Source organism: Mustela nigripes, chromosome 3 (genome assembly GCF_022355385.1).
Source record: "Mustela nigripes isolate SB6536 chromosome 3, MUSNIG.SB6536, whole genome shotgun sequence".
Lineage (NCBI taxonomy): Eukaryota > Metazoa > Chordata > Mammalia > Carnivora > Mustelidae > Mustela > Mustela nigripes.
Window position 1 is genome coordinate 35,172,199 of NC_081559.1, and position 24,812 is coordinate 35,197,010.

Genomic DNA, 24,812 nt, shown 5'->3' on the forward strand with positions numbered 1-24,812 from the left:
GGGGGGGGGGGGGGGGGGGGGGGGGGGGGGGGGGGGGGGGCTGTTTCTTGGAGAAGCCTGCGGATTGGTAGGCCTGTCTGTCTTTCAAGCCTTGCATTGCAGGAGGGGAGGTGGGGACAGAGGGTGAGGGTACCAAGGTAGGTTGCGTAGCGTAGTAAAAAAAAAATAAAAGAGAAGAACCATAGGCGCCATTCAGTGGCGTATGATACGTGAATTGGGGGACCCGGCATCTGCGGAAGTCCGGGAGCTTCTCATTTCTCCTCTTACCTTCAGGCTCCCCAACATCATGCGGGCTCATCTAAACCTGGTTAATCTATAATTTGTGTACACACTGTTGAATTGAGAGCCCGCCCTTCTCTCCCTCTGACAGCTTGGTGATGAGGGCACACGTGCCCACTAAAGCAAAGCTATAAATAGCAGATTTTGGAGCTGGTAACGAGGCGGTAACAACAGGGGCCGAGCTGCTGGGAGCATAGCTTGCTTAATGGGGAGCATGGGAGGGGGATGTGAAGCCCGGAAGACTGAAGTTAGTAGTAAAGTGTAATTGTGTGGGGTTTTACCCTTGGCAAGAAAAAAGTAAGATAAAAAGATTGTTTTTTTAGTAACGACGTAATCTAAGGCCAAAGGGCTTTTTACTGGTTTGATGGTTAGCGCTGGTTGAGTGGAGGATATTTCACATAGTGCATAGACTTTAACTTTTAAAATGACCTTCCTCCCCCCACCTGCCCCCCAAACTTAAAGGGAATATACCTGTATAGAAACCAAATATTCGTTGCTAAAAGGAGCAGAAGGCAGGAAGATCAATTTAATTTGCAAATGTTCTGTAATAACCTTCACAGAAAGGTTTGTATTTTAATCATATAAAACAAATTATTACATAATATAAAAATATTTTTAAAAACTATGTCTCAGTGGGAAAGGGTTTCTGCCCTAAAAATTCAATTTCAGGGCTAACATGTTCTATAGAAATCATGCAATAAGCCAGATTGCTGCGACAAATTCTGTTCAGACCAGCACGTTTCAGTGGAGGGTAACTGCTGATCATGGAATGTTACTGCCATTTCTTCCTACTTTCTGATGTTTTACTACCAACGTTAAAAATGGTTGGTATTTACTCTAATTATACTATAGTAAGTTAATTTGTTCTTTTTTTATTAATGGGTTGAGATAACTCTGGAAACGCACATGTGGTTCATATAAGATACAGACTAGAAAGAGATGCTTTTGTGGAATCTGAAGTAGTTTGGAGCAGGTACAAGTATTATCCTGTCACCCAACGCTAAATTAGTCTTGTGGCATACTGTAATGAAATACGCTGTATGAAACATTAAGTCCTAGCTGAAAATTCACAGAAACCAAAAAGCAACCTATTACCAAATATATTGCTCAATGCTGCCATCTATAGGCTAGAGATTATTTGTGTAATAGACTAAAGTGCATCTTAAAACTGAAACAACTGAAATGGCTCATCAGAACACTTGTGACAGTTATGTTGATATTCACAAATAAAGCTATGATTCTAGGAAGTAAAACTTAGTATGCCATGGATTCACTATTGGGCAATATGTCTACAATTATCTTTGAAGTGAAAAAATTGATCTATGTGTAATGCTATCAGGGACATACACAAACTTTATAAATTATTACATATATCCTTAAAGTGATCTCTAACTAGAAACTTATTTTGGTTATTAATTAATATGTTGGAAGTTAAACATTTTATATTTTGTCAACATAGAGAAGTATAAGTTACTGTCAAAAATAACAGAAATTAGATTTGAATTGGCTGAAGGCACAATTAAGCATTTAACAATTAGAAAGTATTTCCTATATCAAAACATGTTCTACTTAGGATAAATAGCTTGTATCTTGCGGAGCTGCTTATATATTGTCATCTGTAAAAAAAAATGGCAAATTAGAATGATTATTGAAGGGAAATAAAAACTTGCCAATTTTCCCATTGTAATATCTATTTTTTATTTTAAGATAGCTTCATAGTAACAAAAATTTGAATGCCTACTCTGCAAGGTGATATGAAATATATAAAAAAGACAGATTCTTATAGTTTTCATGAGATATTAAGAGATACAAAATAAAGATGAATGATACCCAATATAGTGTGTGTGTGTGTGTGTGTGTGTGTGTGTGTGTGTGTTAAAGGTCAGATACTGGGTATTTACCGAGAGCAGGTGGAGATCATGGTGGATGAAATAACTAAAGAAATCTTTGTGAGGGAGAGAAACTTTAAGCTTGAAATTGAAGGGTGGCTCTCACTTAGGTAAGTGATAGGCAATTTTTTCCTCATTCAGGTGCTGTGGAGTACCTCCTTTACCAGGCATGAAGCTGGGCACTGAAGATTTAGATTCCTGACATATGACCTTGCCCACAGGAAGCTTGCAGTAAAGGTAAGAAACAAATGAGTACAATTACAGAGCACTATGATCTCTCTTTTAAAAAGTAGGCACAGCACAAATGAGATCCAATAACAACCTATCACCTTCTGATTTAAAAGTCATCGATTACAGACAATATGATTTGGGAGCCTGGAGATGCCCCTCCCTTAATAACCTTGTTCTCTCGCTCCCTCTGTTTTAGATTTATTTACATATTTTAGAGAGAGAGAGTTCGCTCCCTCTTTTTTAGATTTATTTATATATTTTAGAGAGAGAGAGTTCGCAAATGGGAGCAGGGGCAGAGGAAGAGAAATCTCAAGCAGACTCCCTGCAGAGCATGGAGCCCAACTGAGGGCTCGATTCTATAGATTCTACAACTCATGAGATCATAGCCTGAGCTGCTGAAACCAAGAGTCCACTGCTTACCTTATTGAGCCCCCCAAGTGCCGCAACCTTGTACTCTCTTGTAATTAAAATCTCTCCTCCTTTCAGATTAAAAAAAAAGTGAAGTTGGGAAATTGAAAGTGATCTAGAAAGACGCATTGGGCTTGGAAATCTGCTAGATGAAGGCTTCCTAAACCTGAGAATGTTGTTAAAGCACGGGTTCTGATTCAGAAGGTCAAGGGCAGGCTGCTGTCCTACATTTCTGACCCATTCCCAGGGATACTCATTCTGCCTGTATGTGTGGGCACCACCTTTTTTTTTAGCACAGTTTCGGATAATTAATAATTGGTCGAAAGGCATGAGAATATGCTGCTGGGAAATGCAAGTCGAGTACTTGCATTTCAGTATTCCAGACATTCCAAGAGAACAACAGCAATAAAGATTCTACTTAACTGAGGCGCTATTGCATTGGGCCTTCTCTCTTTTCATTCACAGATATCAAATCTTTCTGACAAGTGTGAAGAGTTATTGTCTCTCTTAAACACTTGTGTGAGTGTCTTCCAAAGTGTGATTAAAAATGTAGAGTTCTGGCTACATCCAAGTCCTACAAAACCAAAATCTTTTAGAGAATGCTGAACCCCCAGCATCTGCATTTTATTTATTTATTTTTTTCACCATCTGCATTTTAAGCAGCATTCCAAGAGACTCTTATTCACACTAAATTTTAAGAATCAGTGGCTTAGGTACAAAGGAAAATGTTTAATTAAATATCTTGGGAACAGGTGAATACACAGCCCTAGCCAGTAAACAAAAGTCTTTATCTGTGGGCTATTTACTGTATCTGGGGGGGAGCAGGCAGTGACCCAGGCCTGGTACGTCTCTTGAGTCTTTGAGAAAAATCAGTTACAAGCAGTCAGCCAGTGAGAATCCAGTTCTGCTCTAATTTTTATTTCATCCTCCCTCTATCCTAGAGAACTCAGAGAAAACCAACACACTGAGAACAAACACAGGATTTTAGAAAGGTGCTAACACCCACAACAGACTATTTCAAACCTTTTACTTTTTTCGGTATAAACAAAGCATCAAATAAACAGATGACTGAGGTTAGAAGAGAGGGAGAAAGTGAAAACTCTATGTCACTATTTAATTCTTCGATTTTGGAAATTTTGTTGATGGGTGTTTTTTTTTTTTTTTAGGTTAGTCCCTCATCACACCTATCTAAAGGACTTGCTTTGTCTTTTTAAAAATTTTATTGATTTAATATATTTTCATTTTCTATATTCTTTTGTAAGAACTGGAGGTTTGCCGATCAATTTGTCATCTTAGATAATGCTACCAAGTCTTTTAGTCACTTAATCCAAGGAAGGAATCCCCAGCTGTTTCTTGTATTCAAAGAGACATCTGTTCTATCTAGAAAAGCATGTGCCTAGAAAGATTTGTAGACTTTACAACACCTCTTGTTGGTTTCCCCCCATTGTTCATCTTAAAGTTGTCTTTTTGGTACAGTGTGCTTAGTCTAAAATTTGATAACCAAAAAATGTCTTCAAAATAATTCTGCAACTTTACTTGTTTTTTAATAAGAACGTCCATAATGATGAAGTTGTAATGCCTTCTATTGAGTAGTCAGGACCTGGAGGTAAAATATTGGTTTTCCTAAGAAAGAATCCCCAGGACTCCCAAGACCCCTCGCTTTTCTCCCACCACCCCCCACAATGGGAAGATTAATAATCACATCTTTTATTTCTTTTCTCCTTTTCCTTCTCCTTCTTCTTCTTCTTCTTGAAGTAACTCTTCAAACTGGGGCTGGCTTATGATTGCAAGTTCCTTTACTTAATAACAAAAACCGGGGATGCCTGGGTAGCTCAGCTGGTTAAGCGTCTGCCTTCGGCTCAGGTCATGATCACCGAGGTCCTGGGATGGAGCCTGGTGTCGGGCTCCCCATTCAGTGAGGAGTCTGCTTCTCCCCCTAACCCCCACTAGCTCTCTCTCTCTCTCTCATATAAATAAAATCTTAAAACAAAAACAAAAACAGAACCCAACTGATTAGAAGTTTAGGAACATGTGTGGATTAGGAACATGTGGGGTTGATTTGAACTCAAGACGTGTAATTATATTGGTAGCTCTGGTGTTGCCTGGTGCGGTTCTACATGTGGACAGAGGGTCACCCACATCAGAATCACCAGGGCGCTTGTTGAATGTGCCACTCTTTCTATCCCACCCCTGGCTCTACTAAATTGGGTGCTCTCTAGGTTAATGTGCACTTCCCCCATTGAGTTTTTAAAGATTTTTTAAAATTTATTCATTTGAGAGAGATACAGAGACAGAGCAATCACAAGCAGGGGAGGAGCAGAGGGAGGGGGACAAGCAGACTCCCCGTGGAGCTGGGAGCCTGACATGGGACACAACCCCAAGACCTGGAGATCATGACTGGAGGGGAAGGCAGGTGCCCAAATGGCTGAGCCACCCAGGTGCCCCTCCCCCATTGAGTTTTATGTGTGCTAAGATTTGAAAACCACTCGTCAGCCTAAATCTAAAACCATATATTTTAAATGAAAATATTATATGAAATACACAAGAACTAACTTTTGGTCAATAGTTTTATTCTGAAATATTCTACTGCAGTGACTTAAAAACTTTTTTTTTTTTTTTGGTAAAAATTTCATTATTTATTAGAGTGAGTGAGAGAGAGGAGAGAGGGAGAGAGAAACCTAAGCAAACTCTAGGCTGAGAACAGAGCCCGACATGGGGCTTGATCCCACAACCCCAAGATCAGGACCTGAGCGGAAATCGAGTTGGCTGCCTAACGGGCTGCACCATCCAGGTGCCCCATGACTTAGAAACTCCATGACACCTGGTAAAAAATATTTGCAAACACATTGTAAATCAAGCCCTGTACATATGCAGGCAAGTGCCTGAAATACAACCTATCCTTGTGTCTTGCAGTGCACTCAAATCTTTTTACTCTTCCCTCTCTCTTTTTCATGCTCTTCTTCCTTTAATGCTTGCTAGGACCCACTAAATGAGTTTCCCAGCACATGAAGGTGTTGCTATCTGCAGTTGTCTCACTATATGAGTGTTTCTGAATTCCAAAGCAACCATCACTTCTAGTTCCTTCGCTGTGCTATCAAGTCTCTTAAGGAGGAAATGCATATCTTACTTCCAATGGATTCTAGTTCATTTAAATTTATACTATTTTTAGTACGAACCAGATATGATTTTTCCACTACCTTTTTTCTTAAGCTGAAGCCACTCTGTCCCTGCTAAGCTATGAACTCTGCTACACTCGAATTTTCCATGCACCTTAACAATAGAAATCTAAATACAGGTGAAAGGCGAATTGAGAACACAGTGTAATTCAGTTACTATTTTCTTGAAGATTACAGGCATTTATTATCATGCCCCCATTTTATTCTCTTGTAATATTGAGTGAATGCCATTTACCTTGCCCTGTGTATAAAGCATTTGGGGGAGAGAGGTGAAGTAGACATAAATGCATGTAAAATATATTCCTGTAATTTTATATTTTATTTACCACCAGTTTTGGATTGAGGCTACATAGGAAAGGGACTCTCCTTTTTTTGTTGTTGTTGTAAAGGAGATATATTTGAAAATGAATTACTTATTAGTAATTAAAAATTACTTTCATTGACATAAGTTTCATTAAACTAGTTAAAATGTTAAATGTCATTTTCTAACCAATTTACCAAACATAAATTTCTCCAAGTCCTAGGAAATTCAGTTTTTAAGGGCTAATTCTCGTTCATTTACTCAACAAATATTTATTGAACATTTACTATTTGTCAGTTGCTATTATAAGAGCTTGAGACACAGCACAAAGCAGATAGGTATCTGCTCTCAGTAAGGGAAGACAAAGGGCAATAAAACTAAACATCTTAAATGATCAGAACATCTAATATGTCAGAAGGTGATAAGTGCTATGAAAGAAAGAAAAAAATAAGTCAAGATTAGGAGGTTTGGGAGTGCTGGTAGAGGGTTGCTATTATAAGTAGGTGATCCATCCAGGTACATCTCATTCAAGAATTAACATTGAGATCCAGAGGAGAGACCTAATAGCCAACTGGAAAATGGTGAAGTGTTTATGCAGAGGAAATAGCCAGTGCAAAGGGCCCAAATTAGGAACATGCTTGGCACATTCAAGGAAACGGTGAGGAAGGAGGAGTTGTTGAGGCCAAGTGGGGGAGGGGAGACTAGGAAGAAGAGAGATTGAAGATAGCACAGTAGATAAAATCAGAGAAGATCATGTGGGTCGTTTTAAGGACTTTGGTTTTTACGCCGAATGAGATGGAAGCAGCTGAGGGATGCTTCACAGAGCATTGGGAGAATCTGACTTATATTCCAAAGACCCATTGTGGCAGTTCTGTTGGGAACAGACTGTCAGGGGAGAAGAGACAGTAGTGAAGGCAGAGGTGGAGAGAACTGTTAACAGGCTACTGCAGAAATCTAATCAAGAGGTGGAGATCCAGCTGGCAGTGGAGACGGAGAAGAAGTGGTCAATTCTGAGTTTATTTTGAAGGTGGAGTAAGTAGGAATTGCAGGTAGTTTAGATGTGACATGAGAGAAAATTTTGATCTGTGCAACCAGAAAGTTTAAGTTTCCATCAGCTGAGGTAGTGTGTCAGTTTTCTATTGGTGGATTAACGAATCACTCCAAAGGAAGTCTCTTAAAATGTCAGCTGCTTCATTATGCTCAAGGATTCTGTGGGTCAGGAATTCAGCCAGGGCACTATGAGGATGGCTGTCTATGTTCCATCATGTCTAGGACCCTGAATGGGATGACGTGAATAGTTGGGGGCAATTTGAATGGTTGGAGCCTGGAATTGTCTGCAAGTGTCTTCACTCCTATGTCGGGCACCTCGATTAGGAGGACTGAAAGTCTGGGTCATTCAGAAACCTTACACCTGCTCTCAACATGTGGCTAGTGCTTCTCTTGGCAGGAAGGCTAAATTCCAAAAGGATCAAGGCTGCAGATGGAGCACCCCAAGAGCAAACATGCAAAGGGGGGTGTTCCAAGAGAACCAGGCAGAAGTTGTGTAGCCTTTTATGACCTCATCTCAGAAATCATAGAGCTTCACTTCTATATGTACTTGGTTGGTAGAAGCAGTCACCAACCCCTGCCAGATTAAAGGGGAAGGAACCTGGACCATATTTCTTCCTGGGAGGAATAACAAAGAATTGTGGCCAATTTTTTAAAGTACCACAGATTGAATGACTGTGAGTAAACAGGTACAGGGATGATAGGAAGATCAAGAAGATTCAGTTCCTGATTGAAGAGAATGTTGATTTTCAGATGCTGTACCAGCAAGAAGAAGATCAACTATTGAGTCAATTGCTGCTGCTGATTCAGTCATAGGAAACCTCAGAATGTGCACAGGCTTCAGCCTTATTGTGTTTGTGTTATATGTGAGACCAAGCAGCATGATCTCAGGTGCACACAAAATGCTTGGGATATGATTTGATTCTTCAGGGAAATCACTAGCATTCAACCCATTCCTCACATGAATATAGCACAGTAAATGTGTATAGAAAAATCTGTAGGGCTTACCTGGATAATTATGGCAACACATTTTATATTTCCTAAATAACTCTCACTTGAAATATTTCCATAGGATAAAGCTATTGAAGTATATTTGTTTGATGTTATATTAGATAATTCTTACCAAGGCTTTCACCTTCTTATCTCTGACACCTAGACTTCTAGACATTTCTTAAAATTCAGACAGAAGGAGGTAAGGGAGGGTGGGAAGAGAAGGAGAGAGAGTCATAGAAAAAATTTCCAAGAGTATATGCCTTAATTTTTTTTACCAAACATTTAAATAATATTTTTAGATGAAAGCTTATTTCTAGAAACTTACTTCTAGATTAACCAAATTTTACTGATTAAAAAAAATTTCCCAAATAAATGATAACTCTTCCCTTTATCTTGAATTACTATTAAAGATCAATGGAAAGTAATACAGTACATCCAAAAAGCAAATATAATGCTGGCACTTAATTTTAAGCTGGAAAAATAATAAATAAAATCTTATGTAAAATAAATCAATGCCAATAATATAATTATGTGAGATAAAAATGACTGTGTCATTGATAGGCACACAATCTACCAGAGTAGAAACCATACCTCTTAGAATCTTTATAGAACTACAGAACAGACTTAAACACAGCTTTGTGAATTATGAGACTTTATTATTATTTTAGTTCTGCAGTTTTCCCACCCTAATATAAAAGTGAAAATAAAGAGAATCCATATAATTTGTTATATGTCCACTGTGAATGACAGTTTAACTATCCTGCCTCTACCCACTGATGACTGTCTGATTCCCCCACGTGCCCGTGCTTGTGCTGACATTTGTACACACACTTCCCACAAAACTGCTTGCTCTTTTTGTTTGGCCAAGGTTGATCATGGTTTCATTGTTGGTTACTGAGAGTATTTAAAATTAATAAAAATATTTTCTTTTCTCTCTCAACAGCTTCCTCACTTTCTCTATTCCCTTTTCCTCCTCCTATCACATTTCAACTAAATCTAAAACAGTGCACTATGTGGTAGTTCAGGACCACGGAGAGCTTGACCCAAGGGGCGTTTCCAAAATATCCTAGTCATGTAGGTGGGGGAAGAGATGATTCTGGAATTGTTGCTGGACATCTTTCACTTAAAGGATATTATTATAAAGAATAACAGTAACATTCCAACTCCCTGATGTTTAGGAGGAATGATTTTTCTGGACATTCTACCAGTGCTTTCTAAACTTCTCGTTTGAATTCCGTCTAAGGAGAAGATTCCAAAAGTATGGATAGCCAGAGATTCCAGAGATTGCCAGTGCAAAACATCTTTTGAAGTTGTGTGTTTACTTTGTTACCTTTTCTCCTTTCTGACAGTTGTGAGACCCACCAGCTTACCACTGAAGAAAATTGAATTATACAGAGATTGACAGAGTTGTAATTGAATAGTTAGAGCCATGTGTACAAGCTCTGGTCCTAGGTCTCTAGAACTGCTCTAGAACCTGCAGCTCATCCTTTAATTCTGTGAACCACTCAGAATTCATTCAATCATTATCCTCCCCTCTCTTTTAATTTTCCTTTATCTAGTTTCACTTGAGTTTTCTTACTTGAAACTGGACATGACCTACTAACACAGATAGGTAAGATTTAGAAAGACAAATGAGAACAAATATAATTCTAGGCTAGGAACAAATAAGGTTGTAGTCAAGGAGGTAGGAATGCAGCTTGGGTTATTCTGGGATAGTGAGAAAATTGGCTTAAGAATATTGAATGTTTTATAAGGAATGTATTTAAATAGCTTCTTTATACTAAACTGAGTAGGAGTATGAATTCTTTCAGCCTCTTCAGAAGGCAGTTGAACAAGGGCTATACAAATTTCAAATGCATATAACATTTGACCCAGCAATTCCACTTCTAGAAATGAATTCTAAAAATAAACATATAAGGATATTCATCGAAATGCTGTTCTGTCATAGAAAATAACTGAAAACAACATACATGTCCATCAGTTGAAAATTTGTTAAATCTACATATTGAATTACTACACTGTCATTGAAGATATCAGTAGATCTGTAGATCACATTATGGAATCATCCTTGCAGGAAAAAAAAATGGTAAGACACAAACTAAAATAAATGCTATCATTTTTTTTTAAAGCACATGTGTATTTTCATATAGAAAAACTCTAGAAGGGCAAATAAGAAATCATAGCATGGTTTTCTCTGGAAGAAAGACTTTTTATCCCGTATTAAAGCAATCTAAGATTGTTTGCTTGTCTTTGCAACAACATTCACATATTACTACTTGAATTAAATTACTATCAGTAAATACAACAAGGTAGAACAATGAAAATTTTAATGATATATAATGATTATCGCTTGCTTAGGAATTTCTATGTAGACATTGTTTTAAGCTCATTAATATATTATCTCAATTGATCCTCACAGCAACCTTCTGAAGAGGAAAACATTTCCTCAAATTGTACTACTGGGGGTAATCAGGCTACTGGAACTCTAAGAGTCATCATGCCATGATTCCAAACTCTGGCTCCAAAGCCCTTGTGTTTCTTCTTTTTGCCAACCTGAACTGCCTCTGACTTTGTTGTTGTACCCCTGGGGACTTATTTCTGTGGATAAAAACTAAATCTCCAAAGCACCTGTGTGGCTCAGTGGGTTAAGCAGCTGCCCTCCACTCAAGTTGTGATCCTGGGGTCCTAGGATCAAGCCCCACATTGGGCTTCCCTGCTCAGCAAGGAGTCTGCTTCTCCCTCTCCCCATCCTCTTGCTCATATTCTCTCTTTCTGTCAAATAAATAAATATAATATATTTTAAAACACACACACACACACTAAATCTCCCTGCAGCCTACCAAGGATATCCAATCAAGATTTTCTTTGAAATGGCTAATAAAACGAATCACTAAATAAACTTTCCCTTCTGTACCAGGTGCTTAGATGTGGTGTAGAGATTTTCTTAAACTGACAGCCAAGGTATACACCACCTCATAAATTTTATTAGGGAGCAAAATTATGATAATGGTTTCTCTCTCCAGCACTGGAAGACATTCAGTTGTTTAATTGGGATAATGATAAAGTTGAAATTTCATATTGACTAGATCACTCTTGTAGTTTTGAAGGAGGGATTTAGAAGAGAGGAGATTGGAGGCACAGATGTAGTTGACATGGAAATTTGTTGGGTATCTACCCAGCATTGTGTTTCTCCATCGAATTCACAGAAAGATTCCATGGGTCAATTCACAGAAAGATTATTAGTTGAGATCTTAGATCTGGACTGCCTTGGGTCAACTGACACTGCCACTTACCATCACTGTAAATGTTGACAATTAATTCAATTTCTCTCATGTATCAGTAACATGGAAATAAAATAGTATTTCACTGAATCATTATGATGGTTTAAGCAGATAGAGCTTATGAGTGCACAGTAAATATTAGTCGTCATCACCACTGTTATTGTTATCCTCAATCATGTGTTTTGAATGGGATTAGTCCCACCACTCCTCATCTCCACCCAACTGTCAATCCCCACCGCATTGCAGGACAGAGTCTACCACAGAGTGGCAAGGATCACAGAAATCCCATCCTTCAAGAAGGGAGGGACAACACTTTGTCAGTTTGACACTCTTAACTTATTTTATTTTTCTTAAATATCACCAGACACATTGTAGTCTTATTTATTCTCAAAAAGTAGAGAATGTATGGTTTGTTCACTTCTGTCTTTAGGTGAGCAATAAAGAAAGGTGGCTGAAGAAAGCATTTCTGCCAGGGGACTATATGAACAATGGTGGAAAAGTCATGAAGAAACATGGGCATTCCATGTGGACTGGAGTAGGGGGAACATGTGGCTGGTCTATCAATGAAATCATGCATGGAAAGTATTTAGCACCCAGTAACCGTCATGATAGCCATGATAAGAAGTGGCAAATACAAAATCTTTGAGAAGAGTGTTCTCTTCATTTGAGAATCATTCAGGACATCTAGTACCATGTTCTTGTTGTATACTCACCTATAGAACAGAATGCCATCACGTAACCTTAAGGCCCAAACAGATGACTGTGAATGCAAACAGAAGAATTTGGGCTTGTTTCACTCATAAAGAAGAGCACTGGGTATGAGAAACAGGCAAAGAGACATGAGCAGATCCAGAGAATAGAAATGGGCAAGGGTAGCCTAATTAGGAGTCCATTTCAACAGACCTAATGAGATAATGCAGTTCAGGGTTAGATCTGTGATGGTAGAAATGAAGAGGAAGGAACAGATACCAAAAAAACAGAGGTAGAGACAATGAGTTTTGAAAACAGATTGGATGGCTGAGAAAATTGTGAGAGACGTCAAAGCTGACTGGAATTTTAATCCCCAGTGACTGGGAGGCTGGTGGGACATTTGTTTTTTCCCTTAGAGATAAAAGATTCTATTACTCATAGAAAAGGCAGGAGCCAGAAGTTAGTAGGTTTGCACCAGTTCCCTATACCCCCCGCCCCCAAGTCCACCAGGGAACACAGGAGTTTGAGATGGATGCTGCACATAAGGGATGGGGGACAGGTTGGGACAGGAAAGAAGCCCAGGCCCCCAGCCCAGCAAGCAGCCAACAAGCCACCCTCCCATCCTTGCTGTCCCCCAGAGTGGGCAGTTAGGGCAGTCAGGCTGTATGTCCCTTGGTCCCGTAGTTGCTTTTGTGACTAGCTACAGAAACTGCTCAGCATCAGCAATTGGAGAAGCCTGCTGCAGGCTGACCACTCAGAATTTTCTAAGACTTCTTCCTGCCAGTGGTTGATGCCCCTTTAAACACCATTCTATTAAAGTGCATGCATTGGATTACTTGTTAGGTATAACTGACTTGAATTTTTTTTCTTTTCTTGCCCCAAACTCAACCACATTAATTTTTTTCTTCCTATAATCCTTATTCATGAACTCTAATTGTTAGTTATTTTGAGGGCATTGGCTATCTTCATGTAATTTCCCATCAGTAATTATGTGATGAGTTAATTTTTGTGATGGGCATGGTTGAAATTTTTTTTTCTAATTTCTAAAATCACATTTCATCATGAACAATTTCCTAGAATCTGCCTTCTAGAATCATCCAGTTTGGGGATTCTCTTTTCTTTCTTTCCTTTTTAAAAAATATTTTATTTATTTATTTATTTTGACAGAGAGGGAGGGTACAAGCAGGGGGAAGTGGCAGAGGGAGAGGGAGAAGCAGGCTCCCCACTGAGCAGGGAGCCCGATGCAGGGCTCAGTCGCAGGACCCCAGGGTCATGACCTGAGCTGAAGGCAATTGCTTAACCGCCTGAGCCACCCAGGTGCCCCAGGATTCTCTTTTCTAAAATAAATATCCATATAACAGATAATACAGTTACTATATATTTCATCTAAGCTTTAAAAATGCATTGGATATTTTACTTTTTAATTCCTCTAGGTAACACGGAACTCTTTTGAAAATATTTATATTGTATTAATAGAAGCACATCAAGGTCGACTGAGTCCAAGTCCATGAACTTTACCTACATAACAGAAAGCAAAAGTAAAAATTAGAACTTGCAATATCTACTCCACTTCATTAACTTCTAGTTGAAGTTATTTCCACTAAGCGTGTTCCATGGAAGAAAAAGCTCATTTGAAGACTTGTCACTCTATGTGTGCCTCTTTCTATCCCAGGTGCTCAACAAATGGAAGCCCGAGTTCTCCATAAGTTCTTCAGAGGATAATTTTCAGGATTCTGGCAACCAAAGGTTAATTTTTATGTCTCTCTACATTATATTCACAGTTTCTTCAGACATTAAAATAAAAGGTCAATCCTTTGGGGGTGAGGGGAATAGAAAATAAAAGTGGCTATTTATAGCATAAGTTCTTTTTATAAATTGCCCCTGCTCTGTGTCTCTAGTTTGTGAGTGGATGCTGATGGCTTATCTATTAGTGTGCAGGTGGGGTGGCCTATGTCAATGCATCTGGCTTCAGCTAGGAGGTGAATTCGATAACATTATGCTGACTTGCAGGCTACAAAGCCTCTGCTGAAGGGTCATCACATCTGGTGCATGATTTTATGTCTGTAGCTAACCTTCTTTTCACCTTCTTCCCCGTGGACTTCTTAACTTAGTATTTCGAAAGATATTATACAGGGCTATCTTGCTGACTTAGAGGAGGCAGTGACAAATTTAATGTTACTTCACCTCTGTAGGGGTGAATTCAAGACCCATCACTGTGTCTGGGGCCCTAATAGCGTATTTGAATATTCTGATCTACTGCAAGGCTGGTTGCGTTAACTAGAATAGCATGGAAATGATGGAAAAAGACAAGCTGGCAAGAAATTATCAGTTTATTTTCTGAAGAAGGTCACCTTGGAGGCCAAAAATTTCTTTTGTCTAACAATGCGTGGAATGGTTTATGAAGCAGCTTATTTATAGTCTAAGCTAAGCGATGAGTAGTCTCTTAACTGTGCCCCGTACCCGGGCTCTCTTGTCAACAGGGTACGAATACCACAGAGCAAACACGGGTCTAATGATTTTTCCTGATCTCAATGTTTTTAAAAGACAACTTGCATTTTGGTTTATTTTTCACTGAAACAACATAACAATTCACATTTCAATTGTGGTTTTCTCTAGACACACTAAAATGCGTAGTTCATTGAACGTGTCAGTCTATGGGCGTTTTCTGCATCTAATGTTTCCAGTGTCTAAAATGGTGTGACTCTAACATTTTCATGATACTATTTTTGTCCTGGGTAAGAGTGCCTAATGAGTCATATAGTCCTATAATGTGTTTATTTCCTGAATTTAAGAACAGGTGAGATCCAAAGTCATAATTTTTGGCAATGGGCTCATTTGGTCAATGTCATCTAATAATTTTCTGAGAGCTAAAATTTAGTCAAATTACTGGCTTGCCTAAAATGCCTAGTGGGTTAAAGTAAACGATTGCTTGGTTCATCAGAGGTAGCATGCTTAGTTGACAGTGTTCTAATTAACGCATTATAATAGTCAATCAAAAATTACTTACTGGGCACCGATCAGGTATATTACACTGATACTCATTAGAGAGCCAAGAGGAAATAACCCACTAAGACATTAGCTAAATGAAGACATATACTGAGGAAGCTAATGAGGTAGACATTTGTCATTACGAAGTATCAACTTGTAATATTGGAATTGGATGACCCAAAAGCACAGACATGTTCTGGATCACCCAACCAAGCAGGGATCCAAAGGATCCAAAATTTAATCCTCTTTACATCAGAGCTGTCTCTGCCTGGGAGAATAGAGAAGATAGAGTCATGCCGGCTGGCAGGGAAGTGACCACACGGCCTGCATATTCTCTAAGTGGGGAAACTCCATTAATGGCTGCTCGAATTATCTGGGGACTGAGGTGCTTGCACAAAGTCAGATTTGCAGGAGCCACCTGAGACCTAATTAATGTAAATCCCGCATGTGCATTTCAAATAAGCTCTTTAGTTAATTCCAGAGGATGTGGTGTATAGTTCATATATCAAGAAACACACGGTATGATTTCCTATAGATTGCTAAGCCTACACCATCTTTCCTGTTTGCTTTGGTAAAATATAATTCAAGTGCATTTTTAATGTTATATAAAGGCTAGTAAAGAAATAAAAAGACTCAGAACCATGAGCTCACTTTCAGGTATTATTCCTACTACTATTTGCCTTATTCCCTTAAATCAGAGGTGGCAACCCGGTAGCTTGTTCACCAGATGTGGTCCAGGGTGGTTTTGTAAATTGGCCCAAATAGCATTTTTTAAAATTAATTGTCAACATTAAACATTAGAAGATGATCCATTAAAATTTGAAATTCTAATTTCTCTTTAAAAATCTAATGATCTGAGCCCCAATTCCCAAATGGCCTCAGTCAGCCAAAATGGAAAAGCAGCTGCCCCTCTAGATGGCCGGTTTGCCGTAGTCCCCTGGCTCCAGATCATCTTCCTGACACCATGGCCAAGTGTCAGGTACCATTTGTCACCACGATGTGTCAGGCTCTTTCCTCCACCCAGCCCGCTTGACTCCGTATCACCTGCCTACCTCCTCCGGGCACTGGAGTTTGTGACCTCTGTCTGAAGAGTACTTCAAAACCAATTGCTTTTGAGCAGTATTTGATGATGAAGACAGATATTCCACATTCCGACTTGTTCTAGTGCATTCCCCTGGGATGGCCAGGCTCTGCTCCAGGGCAGAATCTGGGCTAATTCATTTAAAGATTGCCCATTAATCAAAAGAAGGTCTAATCTAACTCAAGTCTTTCTAAGAGGCTGCACAATTTGCCACATCTAATTGATGTGCATATTTTATTTTGTGAATATTTTTTTATAGCCAAAGAAAGATACTGCTTATAGAGACTGTTGTTTTATAGGAAACACAGTTGGTGACAATAGTTGACCAAAAAATAAATTAAATAATTTTAAAAACTACTCTTAAAAACTCCCCTTAAATCAATCACATGTGGTTAAAAGCCCAAGAATATTCAGTAAGCAACCTGTCTTATATTTCTTCCATAAAAATATAGTTAAAATATGTCCTATTATTTCTCAGTAGGGACTTCAAAATTAAGCATTATGTTGCCTTTCCCCAAGATTAATTATAACCTGGCACTGGAAAAATCAGCCTTTCCTTCACTATTTTTTGTCCCTTAATTATGTGCACTGAAAATGAGTCTCAAGAAAATTCAAGGTAAAAACCTGTTAATAAAATACCAAGTCAAAGTTTAAGTAAGAAAACTACTTAAGCTGTTATTTTTTTGCCTGCAAATCAGGTCCCCCTTGTAGCTGGGGCAAGTGAAGGTTTGTGGATGAACTCATGCTGTTTAGGTGCTTTAAGTTTAGGTGTTTAAGTTTGGGTGCTGAGCCTCTCACTTCTGTCTCTGTGAACTTGTACTAGTCATTTTGTTTAGGAACTCTGTGTCCATAAAATGAGAGAATAGTCCTACTTCAGAGACTTATTAGAAGGAGAAATGAAGTTTGATGAGTAAAGTGTATGGCACAGTTTCAATAAATGATTTAATCAGTGATTTAATCAGTGATTCTTTTTCTGATACTGCCTAAACAGTATTTCCCCCAAAAAGAAACTAGTCAATCCTTGTTTCAAGTTTTCTCTTAAGGAGCTTTGTTCACTCCACAAAAGGAAAGGTGAATGAATATATTATCTATGATACAGCATTGTTCAGGCTAAGAGCTAGTCATTATCACCTAGGCTCATGCTGATTCGTCCGTTTCTCACAGGCATATTCGAAAGAAATCCACAGAGAGGTAAATATATGTTTTAAAAATTAATTTTTAATTTTTGAAAGTTAGATCAGAAAAGCTATTAACACAGACCGGAAAAGGAGTTGCTGGAAAGTTAGCTGTTGTTCCAAAGAACAGTGCTGAAGAAATGGGACCTGTTAACTGGTCCAGAAAGGCGGGCACCCACATCCCCAGCCTCAGTCAGAACTTTCCTGCTCTTCATCTAGGCTTTCCTTCCTCAAAGCAGAAAACTGAATATGAATTATGCCTCAGTTAATTTTTTTTGAATCCTTAACTCTGTGCTAGTCACTGAGCTGTACATTTCACATGCCTTATTTCTGTCAGCCCTGGAAGGAAGTTTTGCCCCAAGTAAGAGGTTAGTACTTTGTTTATATATTTTTATTTTTTGTTCCTCTATGACTTACAGGTTCTCAATAGATACAAATGTTTTAAATTTATGTTGCTTTATTTTTCGAGTTATACATTATTCTGTAACTTAGATTTCTTTGTGCAGCGCTTTAACTGCCTCTCATCAAAACACAAGACATATATATTAAGTAATTGAGAGTTGTACTAAGTATATTGAATGCTTCTTGGTTCTATTTTCTTCATTCTAAAATATAGCAAAACTGTATGTTTTATTTCTTTTACTTTACTATCAAAGTTTTAGTTAAACTCGTGTAAGTTTTTAAAATTTGAAAATTACGGTGATTTTTTTCATCTACATTTTAAAACTTTCCTTTGGCTCAGCAGCTTTTACTTTTAGTCACATTTTTTAAAAAAGATTTTATTTATTTATGTGACAGACAGAGATCACAAGTAGGCAGAGAGGCAGGCAGAGAGAGAGAGGAGGAAGCAGGCTCCCTGTTAAGCAGAAAGCCCGTTGCAGGGCTCGATCCCAGGAACCTGGGATCATGAGCTGAGCTGAAGGCAGAGGCTTAATCCACTGAGCCACTCAGATGCCCCGCTTTTAGTCACATTTTATATTTTTTGGCTTCTTTGACTTTTTTTGGTGTTTTTTGCATGCTATTTATTTTTTCCCTTCCTCTACATCTTAGAATCTTAAAATACTTAAGCTGAAAGAGAACTTAGAAATAACTTCATGTGATTTGCTCCTCTTACAGTGGAGAAAATGAAGATTCTGAGGGTCTGAACAGCTAACTCAAGACCCCAAAGCAGGAAATCATATTCTGTGCCCTTTCCAATTTTCAATACTTTCTTGCTCATTCTAAGTTAGAAACATTAGAAATAAAAACCTGGGGGTACTTGGGTGGCTAAGTTGGTTGATTGTCTGACTCTTGGTTTCTGTTCAGGTCATGACCTCAGGGTCATCAGATGAGAGCTGCACATCCAGCTGCACGCTCAGTGTGGAGTCTGCTTAAGGCTCTCTCTCTCTCTCTCCCCTCTACCCCTCCCCCTCCTCAAATAAATAAATAAATCTTGAAAAATTTAAAAAAAAGAAACAAAAACCTGTATCAGGCCTTCAAATAGCTTTAAAGGTCTACCACAGCATATTGGACTCATCCCCACCCCATCCTTGATATCTTGTTCCTTATGGATTATATTACAGTAATTCAAACAATTAATTTTAAGGTTCTGGGCTATTAGTCAAATGAATTAAATTTTGTTGGACTGTTTGTTCTTTTGTGCACATGCAGAAAGAAGCACTTACAAGTCATGTTGCAGTTCAGCCCAAAGGGTCAATTTGCATGTTGTTTTTTTTTTAAATCCAGGTTGTGCTCTACGTAATACTTAAATGTATGGTCTAGAATAGAATGGATGTCAACACTTCTTCACAACTGGGCCTCATGGCAGTTGGATGTTTGCAATGTAAAATGAATAGAATAGTGTGCTAGACTGACCCTGGAAATTTAAGATTAATAACCTTTTTCTTAGAAAGCAAATCTTGTTCTAGGAAATGCATACAGAAGCAAAGGAGGATCCTGTCTGCAATTTACATTAAAACAATTGAGAAAAATTGTGTATGCACATATATTAATATATTAAATTGATTTATATATAAAGACAGAAGAGAGAAACAAATGTTAATACTTAGGACATTTTGTGAATATACAGAAATTCTCTGTACTATTTTTCCAACTTTTCTGTAAAGTTTGCAATTATTTCAAAATAAAAAATAATTGGCAGCATAAAACCCTGTATAATCTGACATCCACTTAAAGACTGGCATGCTTATAATTTAAGAAAAACAAACAATTACCTATAAAAAAAACCTTTTCTGCTTACATATAGTTAATGTTCTCAGACAAATGACAGTCTTTACTTATGTGGTTAGTGCTCAAAAACACATATCCCCAGGGAAGAAATGCTTTGATTGGAAATCAGTTGTGTTAAATTAAAACACAAAAAGACAAATCTAAATGATGTGAAGCAGAGCTCTCTGTCATTATAGGTGATACTGAGAACTCCTCCCACCCTGTGCTCTGCCCCATGGTTTCTATTTTTCCTGCCTATTGTAATAAATGGGGTAGAACCTTAGCAATAATTTTTTAAGTTTTTCAACCATGTCTTTGGTCTACCTGATATCCCTCTGTGTATAGTTCCTCTCCCAGGCAATACCCAGGACTCCATGCACTGGGGGGCAGGTTGACCCACCAACTTTTCACTGACATTCATTCTTTTCTAAGTGCTCCCTCAACAGTGCTCCATTTTCAACATGTTATGTTTGAGTGTGGTTGGAAAGGCCTTTTCAAAGTGATTTTCATTGTTAGTAAGCAGTGGCAGAGGTACAGCTATGTATGTGTACGTGGGTGTGGGCAAGCTTGTGCATGTCCGGGGTAAGTCCTAAAATGACTTGGGCTACAGGCCACCAGGAAGTTGGCCTAAATACCTGAGTCACCTACTACTGCTATGATCATAGCCTCATTTCCCGTGTTTTGATGTGAATTCCTTTTTGGACATTTTTCCCCCCCTAGCAAGAAAATTAACAGCTCTTCCTTTTCTAAGAATTTGTTATCTAAATTAGTTTTTCATAAAGCACATGTTCAGTATTCATGATACATTCTGCCATATTTGAGGAGATATGATTTAGGGGGTCTCCTGTGAGGTCCCAGATGGCATGTAGTAGAAAATATGATTTGGCAGATAGGAGTCAAACCATTCATTGCTGTCATGGAAGCATCAGAATTTTAGCTGATATAAAAATAAAAGGGGCATTTGCAATGTAAAAGAAAAATACTGTCAAAAATAATTATTAAAATAAATTATTTAGGATTTATTATTTGAAAGAAACAGGAACTTTCAAACAATATTCTCCTTTTACTCTGTAAACATAAAAATATTGGGGCATCTGTAAGCCCAGTTTAATTTTTAGATAATAATCATAATGAATGAAAACAAGATTAAGATTCATCCAAAACAATAGAAAAACTACTTTTCAAAGTAGAAAAATATGGTAAATTGAACGAAAAATAATCATTCAAAATAATTTTGAAATGGATAATGAATGGTTGTTATTTCCATTTTTAATAGTTTGGATAATTAATAAAACAATGAAAACTTTTAAGCATGTATACAAATAAAAATAAAATCACCTCTTACATAGATGATTTTGTATCTAATGACGCACAGTACTAGATATTTAATATTTAGAAGTAGAAATAATAGAAAGTTTGAGCCATCATTCCCTCTACTCATTAGGTATATAAGACTTGATAAATTACTTGGACTCTCTAACCCTCTGCTTCCTCATTTTTATTATTATTATATTCTAAGATTTTTATTCATTCATTTGACAGACAGAGATCACAAGTAGGCAGAGAGGCAGGCAGAGAGAGAGGAAGGGAAGCAGGCTCCCCGCTGAGCAGAGAGCCCAATGTGGGACTCGATCCCAGGACCCTGGGATCATGACCTGAGCTGAAGGCAGAGGCTTAACCTGTTGAGCCATCCAGGTGCCCCTATTATTTTTATTTTTTAAAGATTTATTTACTTATTTTAGAGGAAGAGAGAGAGCGTGCAGCATTGGGGGGAAAGGCTAGGGAAAAGGGAGAGAATCTCAAGCAGATTCCCCAGAGTGTGGAACCTCACATGGTGTTGACCTCAGAGCCCTGAGATCATGACCTGATCTGAAACCAAGAGTGGGACACTCAACTTACTGAGCCACCTATGCACTCCTCTTCATTTTTGAAAGAGAGGTGAGGTGTTGAGACACTCAACAAATCATAGCTAATAGTAGTTATGACAGTGAACATGCTTTGTGTATTTGTGTACTTTGATAAGACCTCAAAATGCACTAACTTACATAACAAGTGGAGGTCATAGTGCTGATAAAAGTGAGATTTTGTAGGATGTTGGAGGATTAATAAAACAATTTTACAGTTTCCCAAAATAATATTGAGTTGTAGGAAATAAAATCTGTATCTCAAAGTCTTAGCAGGAGTAGGTCAAGCACTGAGTTAAAATTCAGAGTGTCTTTTTTTTTTTTTTTAATTTATTTATTAGAGAGAGAAAGAAGGAGAGTGGGGAGGAATGAGTTGAGAGGAGAGGGATAAGCAGACTCCATGCTGCTGCTGGGCCAGACATGGGGCTCAATCCCACGACTCAGAGATCATTATTTCAGCCAAAACCAGAGTCCAATGCTCAACTACTCAACCAGCTACCCACGTGCCCCAAAGTTCAGGGTATCTTGAAATAGTCAGGCTAAAGGAGCTTTAAAAAGTACTCAGCCACCAGCTCTTCCACTGAAGCACTATCATTCCTGGTGGTAAGATGATGATGGCCTCCAACCATTTCCAGATCTCCTAGGAGTCCAAGACCCAAGACAGAACCTTTAACTAACAGATTGCGTGTTATATTCCTGTCCTCTGGTGGTTACTGGAGTAGGGACAAGCAAATTTACGTTTATTTATCTTCTATGGGGGGGGTAATTACTTCTTAGACAAAAATTTAGACAATACATGAGGAGGGAATGATGTTTTATTGGTTTAATGCCCCAATATAAGAAATAAAATAGTCTGTTTATGGTATGATTGGAAATCAGGAAGTGGCTGATCTAGGAGCAGGAGTTTAAGCATTGAATTGTAAGTTTTAAAATACCTGCAGAGCAACATGAATTATTTTGTGTTACCACAGCTCTTCTCAGTTATAGTAGACTGAGAGTCGATTAGTGAAAATTTATATATAATTATAATAATATCCATAATAATGTCAGGATAGTTAACCATCACAGGTCTACTGCAAGTCCACTGTTATTTGTGGTTTTATTATCCCTTACTACCACCAGAATTTTCTCATTGGCTGTAGAATAAACTCAATCATGATCCTTAATTCTACATTCTTCCTTTAAGCCAATAAATAACAATTTGAAGTCTAAAGCACGTATTTCCATATACTCAAAGACAAGATCATTATAAGAATTTCTAAAACATGTTAATTACATATTTATTATTATAGTATTTTTTTAGGTGATAGTGTTTTTTTTTTTAAGTTTTTAAGTAAGATTTAATATTCTCTATCTTACATCCATGCAGATGACATGATTCTTTATATGGAAAACCCAAAAAACTCCACCCCCAAACTACTAGAACTCATACAACAATTCAGCAACGTGGCTGGATACAAAGTCAATGTACAGAAATCAGTGGCTTTCTTATACACTAACAATGAAAATACAGAAAGGGAAATTAGACAATCGATTCCATTTACTATAGCACCAAGAACCATAAGATACCTGGGAATAAACCTAACCAAAGAGGTAAAGGATCTGTACTCGAGGAACTACAGAACACTCGTGAAAGAAATTGAAGAAGACACAAAAAGATGGAAGACCATTCCATGCTCTTGGATCGGAAGAATAAACATTGTTAAAATGTCTATACTGCCTAGAGCAATCTATACTTTTAATGCTATTCTGATCAAAATTCCACCAGTATTCTTCAAAGAGCTGGAGCAAATAATCCTAAAATTTGTATGGAATCAGAAGAGACGAGACCCCTGAATCGCTAAGGAAATGTTGAAAAACAAAAATAAAATGGGGGGCATCACATTACCTGATTTCAAGCTTTATTACAAAGCTGTGATCACCAAGACAGCATGGTACTGGCATAAAAACAGACACATAGACCAGTGGAACAGAGTAGAGAGCCCAGATATGGATCCTCGACTCTATGGTCAAATAATCTTTGACAAAACAGGAAAAAATATACAGTGGAAAAAAGACAGTCTCTTCAATAAATGGTGCTGGGAAAACTGGGCAGCTATATGTAGAAGAATGAAACTCAACCATTCTCTTACACCGTACACAATATAAACTCAAAATGGATAAAAGACCTCAATGTGAGACAGGAATCCATCAGAATCCTAGAGGAGAACATAGGCAGTAACCTCTTTGATATCAGCCACAGCAACTTCTTTCAAGATATGTCTCCAAAGGCAAAGGAAACAAAAGCGAAGATGAACTTTTGGGACTTCATCAAAATCAAAAGCTTCTGCACAGCAAAGGAAACAGTCAAGAAAACAAAGAGGCAACCCACAGAATGGGAGAAGATATTTGCAAATGACAGCAGACAAAAGGTTGATATCCAGGATCTATAATGAACTCCTCAAACTCAACACACACAAAACAGACAATCATATCAAAAAATGGGCAGAAGATATGGACAGACACTTCTCCAATAAAGACATACAAATGGCTATCAGACACATGAAAAAATGTTCATCATCACTAGCCATCAGGTAGATTCAAATTAAAACTACATTGGGATATCACCTTACACCAGTTAGAATGGCCAAAATTAACATGCGTTGGAGAGCATGTGGAGAAAGGGGAAGCCTTTTACACTGTTGGTGGGAATGCAAGTTGGTGCAGCCTCTTTGGAGAACAGTGTGGAGATTCCTCAAGAAATTAAAAATAGAACTTCCCTATGACCCTGCAATTGCACTCCTGGGTATTTACCCCAAAGATACAGATGTAGTGAAAAGAAGGGCCATCTGTACCCCAATGTTTATAGCCGCAATGGCCACGGTCGCCAAACTGTGGAAAGAACCAAGATGCCCTTCAACGGATGAATGGATAAGGAAGATGTGGTCCATATACACTATGGAGTATTATGCCTCCATCAGAAAGGACGAATACCCAACTTTTGTAGCAACATGGACGGGACTGGAAGAGATTATGCTGAGTGAAATAAGTCAAGCAGAGGGAGTCAATTATCATATGGTTTCACTTATTTGTGGAGCATAACAAATAGCATGGAGGACATAGGGAGTTAGAGAGGAGAAGGGAGTTGGGGGAAATTGAAAGGGGAGGTGAACCATGAGAGA

General features: G+C 38.1%; 1 long non-coding RNA gene across 1 annotated transcript; it reads left to right on the plus strand.

Moving 5' to 3' along the window:
• Positions 1 to 490: 490 nt before the first annotated feature.
• LOC132012905 (uncharacterized) lies at positions 491 to 23,355 on the plus strand. Its single transcript, XR_009402805.1, has 4 exons — positions 491 to 576; positions 2,310 to 2,405; positions 13,968 to 14,041; positions 23,021 to 23,355. It is a non-coding gene; the product is annotated as an uncharacterized LOC132012905 (long non-coding RNA).
• Positions 23,356 to 24,812: the final 1,457 nt, after the last annotated feature.